Source organism: Musca domestica, unplaced genomic scaffold (genome assembly GCF_030504385.1).
Source record: "Musca domestica strain aabys unplaced genomic scaffold, Musca_domestica.polishedcontigs.V.1.1 12, whole genome shotgun sequence".
Lineage (NCBI taxonomy): Eukaryota > Metazoa > Arthropoda > Insecta > Diptera > Muscidae > Musca > Musca domestica.
Genome location: NW_026712155.1, coordinates 5,965,813 through 5,974,884, shown reverse-complemented (window position 1 = coordinate 5,974,884; position 9,072 = coordinate 5,965,813). Strand labels below are relative to the sequence as shown.

At 34.7% G+C, this 9,072-nt stretch overlaps 1 long non-coding RNA gene across 1 annotated transcript in view; it reads left to right on the top strand.

The window, feature by feature from the left end:
* The first annotated feature begins 5,795 nt into the window (after positions 1–5,795).
* The window catches only part of LOC105262121 (homeobox protein prospero), a 183,183-nt gene continuing 179,906 nt past the window's right edge, over positions 5,796–9,072 (top strand). Inside the window, exon 1 of the long non-coding RNA XR_002195032.2 lies at positions 5,796–5,937. This is a non-coding gene — a long non-coding RNA (homeobox protein prospero). The remainder of the gene's footprint in view (positions 5,938–9,072) is intronic.

The following is a 9,072-nucleotide window of genomic DNA, read 5'->3' as shown; positions in this document are numbered from 1 at the left end:
TACTAAAAATACACTGGACGACAAAATTATATTTTCAAAAATTACAGGAAAAATTCAACATATTATGAAACATCTTAAAGTAAACTAAATGGATAGAAAGAAAATTAAAATTCCTTGAAATCTTTATATTTTAAGGAATATAGTGGCTTCGCCAATATTACAGACTACAATACAAGGATTATTATGATCAAAAATTTTAACCTTCAAATGGGTCACCAATGTCACATATTCTTGGTTTTTTATTACAAAATATGATAAATAACTACCTTCAAACGGGATCATAGCCGGTCTGTCCTAAAATGTCCCAATAGGACCCAGAATACACCAGAATTCTAAATCTTACCTAAAATCACGAATCCATATACTAAGAACTCTTTTTAGGATTAAAGTCGTACTTTATATAAGTTTTTGCTAAATTCTCCTACAAAGCGTAATTTCAGAAAAATGACTTCAAAGACAAAATTGTTCTTCTTCAAATTTCACTATAATTTGCCACAGAAAAGAAATCTTTATTTCCATTACGAATCATGAAATGATGGGCATCTAATTTTTCAAAATATGAGGAAATATTTCCTAGTTTTTGATGACATTTTGCGAGGCTTTTTCGAATTGAAGTACGAAGGTAACATTAAATTTCGTTTTAGACAGAAAGTGTTAAAAGAAGAAATAATCTACAAAAAATTTACTATAAATCTCAAAATAAACTACAGGATGACATGCAACCAACTTCAGACTGTTGTCATTTCTAAGCCACTCGTCCGACAGCTGTTAAGATTATTTCAGTGACAGCTCATTATATTGTTTACAAACGTACAAAATCATTTTGCTGAGAATTCAAGCGTGATAGTGTGATTTCTTTATATTTGGCTGTGAAACCACAAGTGACTATCGATGGAGAACTCCAGCATTTAAATGTGAATAAATCTTTTGTGACTCGTACCATCACTCGTTACCGTGATACTTGTAGCGTAGCCTGACGTCAAGGAAGTGGACGGAAGAAACATCAGCAGAAATGGTTCGAAAAGTAAAGAAGCAACTTGATCGAAACCCGCGTCGCAGTGACCGAAAAAGGGCTCGTGAGCTAAACATATCGCAATATGCCATTCGGCAAATATTGAAAAATGAACTCGGGGTAAAGCCATTGAAATTCCAAAAAGTGCAAGAACTTACAAAGCAACAGAAAGAAAATAGACTCGCAAGAGCTAAAGAGTTACTTTGCTTGGCCGAAAGTGGAGAACTGCCGAATTTTGGTTTTCTCCGATGAGAAAACATTCGTTGTCCAGCAGTTTGTAAACAAACACGTGCTTACTTGCCAAGGAGGGCAACTGAAAATGTGCTCCTGCGGTTAGCAACCAGAACTCAAGCGCCGGCCATGGTGATGATGTGTGCCACCATAACAGCCGATGGTCGCTCTGCGCCCGTATTAATCGACCGTGACATCAAAATAAATGCCGAATATTATCGCGAAAATATTCTGGAGGGTGTATTAAATCCATGGGCACCCAAACATTTTGGCCGCAGACCTTGGACATTCCAACAGGACTCAGCACCACCGCACTCAGCACGCGCCACCCAAGAATGGTTACAAAATGAGGTTCCTCGCTTCATTTCTCCGGATACCAATTCGTTGGACTATTGCGTCTGGGGTATTTTGGAAAGCAAGGTTTGCACTAAAAAAATACCGAAGTGTCGATCACCTCAAGCAAGCGCTTCGCCGAGAATGGGCCAAAATACCGCAGAGCAACATTCGGGCAGCGTGTGACGGTTTCATTGGCAATAATTCGTGCCAAAGGTGACCAATTCGAACAAATCTAAACTTCTTCTAAAATTTTCTTTCAATAAAATTAAAAAACAAAGAATTTTAAAAATTAAGGTATTTGACTTTGTTGCAGTTTTTTTATCTCACCCTGTATAGCAGGGTTTTATGAAAAACAATTTTGTAGAATATTTTGACTAGCTATGATCCGGTTTCAAGGGATTTTCGAAAAATACTAAAAAGAAAAGGAACAAAAAACACCCTCCAGTGTCTCGCTTAGGGTAAATATTTTCAGTTAAACTTATCTCCCAGTATAAATTTCTATGTCGATTTAGCGATGTCCGTCTGCCCAAAATTAACTAGGTTGATAAAATTTTGTGCTGATGTGTGGAAGGGCTGCAGAACTTTTGGTATTGAAAATGGTCTATATAGATCCATATTTTGGTATAAGCCCCTTATAGCTGTAATGACTGGTTTAAGGTTTTTTAGGTGGCTTAAAGTTTTTGTTACCTCCCTATATTTCGTATTTTGATGATTTTCGTGGCATAATCCACGGGATTTGTTTTTAAATTTCGTATTCTATAACATTAAACTCCCTATATTCGGGTATTTTCCAATGTTTTTTTTTTTTTTTTTTTTTTGAAAATTTGCAAATTTCTTCTTAATGGGGGGTGGGTGGGTGTTATCAAAGCTGAGTTAGAGTGGGATCTAATCATTCAAAGCACAAAACGAAACAATTTTCCCTCGTTTTCACCTTTAGAGTAAGTTCTTTCTCTATTTCGAGAGTTCCTACTCCCACACAGGACATAAGAGTGGAGAGTAAATCGCACAGAACTCGTGTGCTTCAAGCACCCCGGTTCACGAGCAAGATTCACTCTCGATTAAAAATTAAAAAAAAATTGTCCTCTGGCATAAAGAAGTTTTCTCAGAGTAATTTTTTAGGCTTTACCATAATTTTTGGAGGTATGGAATCCTCTATCGATCTTATGTAAGTGAAACAAGTTCGGTGTACATATATGTGGTCTTATAAGTTCTACTACTGCAAAAGTGTTGTCAAATGAATTGATTTTCTTGTTTGCTATTTTAACTGAATTTAATTTCCACATGGAGTGACCCATATGCAATTTTTTTTTATCCGGAATGCTTTTGAAATGTATCAAATTAATTATTCGCTGCTACACACTGATATTAATGAACACAAAGCATTGAACTAAAACATGTTGCCATTTCCATTAGATGTGTGTGAAAATATTCAAATCGCAAAAACGCAAAAAAAAACCTATTTACATATATTTGTATTAGTATTAACATTATTGGCCAAGGGGAACATGTTAACCGGCTAATGTAGCCGAAACAACGACAACAACAAATGCAACTCAAAAATCATAAAGCAAACGATAACTGCAGCGGGCGTTTGTTTGGTTGCATTTGAGTGGGACATGCAAAGCCTATTAATGATGATGATGATGGTAGTGGACGAGGAGGAGGAGGGAGGATGCTGCTGCTGCTTCCATGTCATGTTGGTAATGATCCTGGCTATGGGCTCCTGGATTTTGGTTATGAATGCAGTTATGTTTTGTTGATTAGGAGGGCCTTGGCCATCACTATTGAAATGTTAGACAAGGCAGCCTGCCTGGCATTTGGCCATGCAAGGCAAACAGACAATGTGAATGGATGGATGGTTGGTTGGGTGAGTGATGGACTTTTTCTGAAATATGGGAATATGCGGGACAGTTCTGACATTGCAGCAGCATCATCATCGTCGTCCTCGCGATTGTCCTCATGCTGTTGCCATTATGAAGCGGTGCATGATTATCATTTGGCAAATAGTAGCAACTACAACAACGACAAGAGCAATAATGTCGTCAACGTCATGAACAACTAAAATCAAATGTTGGATTTTGAACGTTTGTATGTATGTATGTATCGCAGCGTGTGTGTGTGTTTATGTGTATGCATTCCCATTGTTGGTGTGTCGCCTTGTGTAGATGTTTTCCGTGATATCCTGATGGCGCGAGGCCGTGGCTGTTTCTCGCTATTTCTGATGAAGCTGATGTTGGTCATTGCTGCTGTTTGGACAACACAACAACAGGAGTGCAACGGGAAAAAAACACCTCGCTCTCCTCACATAGTTGTTTGTTTGACGCGGCCATTGTTGCTAGATTCATGTAGTAGAGTAGTTGCTGGTGACGTTGTGAGTTTTTTTCCTGGCATGGTTGTGATGTTGTTGTTTTCAGGATACAATATTTCGCTGATGTCGCTGGTTGTCGTGGTATGGCCTGCTGCTAATGTTGTTGTTTGTGCTTTTTTTCTCCATGCATTTGTTGTTGCTGCTATTGCTATTCCATGCTGGCTGGCTGGATGGCTGCCTGGCAGCTTGGCTGGCTGGCTGGATGTTATGATGATGGCCACACAACACACACGTATAGAAAAATTTACTAAACGCGATTGTTAAAACGCGGCATTTTTTTAGTGTACGGCAGCAGGCAGACTAAACAACACAACTTAAATAATTTTTATAAATTTATATTATTATAAAAATCCTATTCATATAAAAATTCATATAAAACCAAACTAAATATACAATTCCGATTTTATTTTAGTTTAGTTGTTGTTGTTGTTGTTTTGTTTTTCCCACAAAGAGAAGCACACACGGAATAAAAATTCTTGCGAAAAAGTTAAATTCAATGAAGAAAAATCTTTAAAAAAAAATCTAATTCCGGTGAAACACTTTTTCGAAAAAAAAAAAAAACTAAAAAAAATCCAAAGTTGAGGAAAAAAGATTCAAGGAAAAACAAATTCCAACAAATCCAAGGCATATCTGGACAAATCAAAAAATTTGACAACTAAATCAAATCAATAAATCAAAAGAAAGCAGAAAACTCAGTGAAAACAAAGACAACCACAAACAAATTAAAGACCCAAATCCAAGTTCAAAAAATCAAGTTTTGGAAAACAGTTATCAAAACTCTGAAAATTTTCATTTTTCCACATCCACGTCTACGTCTCTACGAAAGTGTAACGTGTATTGTTTTCTCTTCTCCATTTGCCCTATGTTTTACGTTTCACAATTATGTATTGCTCTGGTGAAATGAAGCCGCTGTTTTCAAAATTATTCCATTATTTCGTTGAAGAGAAGCCATTTTATTTAGCAGCTGCCACACCATCTTGAGTAAGACTTTAAGTTATTGCCCTCCTCGTGTTTTTTTTTTTTTTTAATTTGAGACAATTTTCCAAGGCAGAACATGAAGTGACCAAGTGAGAGAACGAACGAGTGAGTGAGTGTCAAAGACAAAGACAATGTGACATTCCAGTATGTAGGAACTTTCGGAACAATAACCCATTTCAAACCGAACCGTTGGCCCAAACCTCTATTTGCAAAAACAATAGAACTCAAAAAATTTCTCAAAAAACGCAAATCAAAATAAAAACAAATTTTTAAGTTTATTGAAGAACAACAGAACAGCAGTTTACCAAGCAACAACAAACCAAAAAACAACAACCAAAAAAATAGTTACTAAAAACAAAACCAATCCAACATCATCAAACAGGAGACCCCAAGAAGTCTCGCTACCAAATTAAACGTCTGAATTTCCATATTTCGCAACCGTTTTTCACTTCCACCCACACATCGACCGGCCCACATCTCTTGAGTTATCAAACGAAACACATTTTTGGCCAACATCTATTTCCACAAATTTTCGAAACTCCAATCAAAATCAAAACCCAAAAATTCAGACGTCTTCGCCCTTATTTTCACAATTTTGGCCTTGTACAATTTTTCGGCAACAACAACAAACGATTTCAAACGTTTTTCATTTGTAATTTCGGCAACAAGGATAGAAAGAAATCAAATCTACAAAATTACCTGAAATCAAAAGTAAAAACTAAAAAACACAAAAAAAAATTAAAAAAAAAACTCACAAAAAAACAAAACGTATTTTTGTTATCAAAATTAATTATATTTAGTAATAAAACAAAATTTAGACTCTAGTAACTAGTATAACTTAAAAACAAAAAACAATAACAATATAACCGAAATAAAAAATGCCATGTAAAAACATTTTATGCCCAAAGACATCTAACATCAATGAAATAAGTATCCGCAATGTGATATCTTAAATGAAGTAAAAAACAATGTTACGTGAATAAAACAAAACGTTAATGAGTTTTTGACCCAGGTAAGTCCAGTTTTACATATTTTCAAAATATATTATTCATTTTTTGGTGATAATTTTCAAAATCCCCTGAGCCCTACCAGACACTAGGTTCCTAGAGATATAATTAGTTTCTTTTCCAAAAACTGTAATATTACTTTACATACCTCACTTGAATTAAAAGAAAAAGTATTAAAAAATCAAATTAAATAAATTTTATTAAAAAAACAAGTATTCTTAAAATTGAAAGGAATTTACTTAAGATTCCGTAGAGAAAATTCAGTATTCTATGAAATAATTTAGTTGAAAAATCCATATGAAGTACCGTTAGGTCAAAAGAATTTTAGAGAAATGAATTTTAGAGAGATTTTAGAATTTTATTCTCACAAGCAGCACCGTTAAAGATCCAAGACGAGAAGTCACATGTCTCTCCCATTTTTTCTTTTTCATGTACTCTTGCTGTTATGGGCCCCAAAAGATTGGGGCTCACATCTTACAAACTCTTTCTAATTTTGAGGTTGCTTTCTGAGACAAAGCTATACCTATTGTATCACAGAACAAAAACACATAATGTCAATAAAACTTCATCATCAGGTCAAATTTACCAAAGGTCAAATTTTTTTGGGGTTCTCATCTATGGACACAAAATTGTTAAAATTTGAAACAATTTAAACAAATTAAAAAAAAAAAATTAAATGTTTTAAATTGTTTTTGCTATTTTAACCTTCAATACCCATTCCTAAAAATTTTAAATGCCTTAGAAAGTAGTTTATTGATCTCTAAGGTGTATTTTTGTAGGTGATCATTGGCTTGATTTTTCAAAGGTTTTATATTTATCGACCAGAACCCGGGAAAATATTATAAAACATGTCTTAGAATATGTACTCACCAAGGGGTTCGTCTGATAACCTCATTTTACAATTAAAAAAAAAAAACACACACACACATTTATTGAAAAACAAGTGAAAAAGCTGTAAGTACGCCAGAGCCGATCTTTAAATATCCTCCACCATCTGGAAAAATGTTGGCAGTTCTCAAAAAATAAAAAATAAAATTCCTTAAAAATTCTGGTAAAATTTTAAAAATACCGAATTTAGCTGTTATAATAGGGTCTATACGACGACATGGACCAGTATAGATAACTTTTGTCATAAGCCAATACAACATTCAAATGCGAAACTTAAAAAAATCGGGGAATAATGTCGCTAAAACCAGCAAAATATCGAATATCGGGAGGTAACGTTAAATGGGGGCTATACGAAGACGTGGATCTGCACAAACAATTTTCTGTCTTAGGCTGTAGTACCCATTACGAATTCTTAATACGAAATTTGAAACATTTCCGGTGAATAATGTCGCTTAAATCACCAAATGTCGCTATACCAAAACGTGGACCTATATCACCCATTTTCAATACAAAAAGTCCTGCAGACATAATACACATTTGAGTAAAATTTTATCAACCTACTTCATTTCGTTCGGAAGCTAGAGTGATTTCCACAGACGGATATCGCTAAATCGATATAGAATTTTATGCTGATCAAGAATATATACACGTTGTGGGGTCTAAAATGTATGTTTCGAGGTGTTACAGACGGAATGACAAACTTAATATACACTCCATACTATGGTGGAAATTGTATCGAAATAATTCTTCCATCTCCGACGCACTGAGATCAAATATTACCAAATATGTTCTCTTAAAGTAGATCAAAATGTACATAACCTTTATCATGGAACCGGAGACATAATTTTCCAATTTATAGGTTATAAAATCCCAAAATTTAGGCAAAATAAACATCATTTGTTCCTTATTTGGCATTGTTAGTTTCTTATATTAATCTCTCAGCCTATATCTGTTTGTAAATGAGATATAAATGTTGTGACGCACTAGGTTTGGACTATATCGACCACTTATTCCATTTCCAATGAAATGTGTGTATATTTTTTTGGAAAATTGTGAACTTTTGTTGGATCGTACCAGAAGGAATTGTCTGATATGTTAAATATTCACAGTAGATATAAATCAGTTGAAAATATTTCATTGTACGAAATTAAAAGAAACATCGAATAATTATTTAGCATTTTTTGAGACTTGTAGTTATTATTATATTATAAAAAATGTTGCCCCTTTTTTGGGGAGGTATCTGAAGGGGTGGTCGGTTATATCCCAACTTTCCACCAGATCTTGCGTTTCTAAATTTATTTAGATGTGCGGAAAATCGGATGAATATTTACCATTTTCTGAACTTTTTGATTTTTACCCTTTGTGGGAAGGTAGTATTGATCTGTCATATCGCATATTCACACCAGACCTTATGTTGGTGGAAATATTGAGATGTGAAAAATTTGAAAAGAATGCTCATTCCGCATATGACAATATGTATACCCGTTATACAAGTTTGGGAGAGGTACTTGAAGTTTGAAAAGAATCGGATGCGTACTTCGGATTTTATAAGCGTTATATACAATTTTAGAAGTAGAGGTCCAATATATCCAATCTTCACAGAAGAACTTGTGTTTGTAGATGAATTTGGATGTGAAATAAACCGGACTCTTATTTCACATTTTATGAGAGCAATAATTAGAATGGAGTGGGCCGTTGTTGTCCATTTTCGTACCGCAAAATATTAGTTTTTCCAAGTTTTAAACAAAAACGGATGATCCGTTCATGATCTATGAGGTAAATTATTTTCTGTGAAAATGTTGACCATTGTGGGGGAGGTACCAGAAGAAGTGGACCGACATTGCCGACATCTGTGATCTATGGTTGATAATAATACTAGGGAGTACCAAGTTTGGACCAAATCGGATAATTCCTTCTAGAGCTAACCTGAGAAACAGCCAGACAGACAGAAGGACGGACACTCCTAAATCGATTCCAAATGTCCTGAAATGGTTTTGGTCCCAAGTGACGTAGGGTCTAAAATCTTTATTCCATTTTGCCGCATCAAATGATGGACTGAAGTAGTTTCGATTGGAGAAATCAAGATCGAAAATCGTCATTACGGCTGAGATTTTCGTCAAAATGACAACTGACATTTAAAATTTTTCATACGTTGAATTTCCTTTCAATGAGAAGATGAGGGTCGTAATAAATAGTGATCTCACGCATATTGAACATTTTTGGCAGATACATAATATCCATAGGTAACCCCA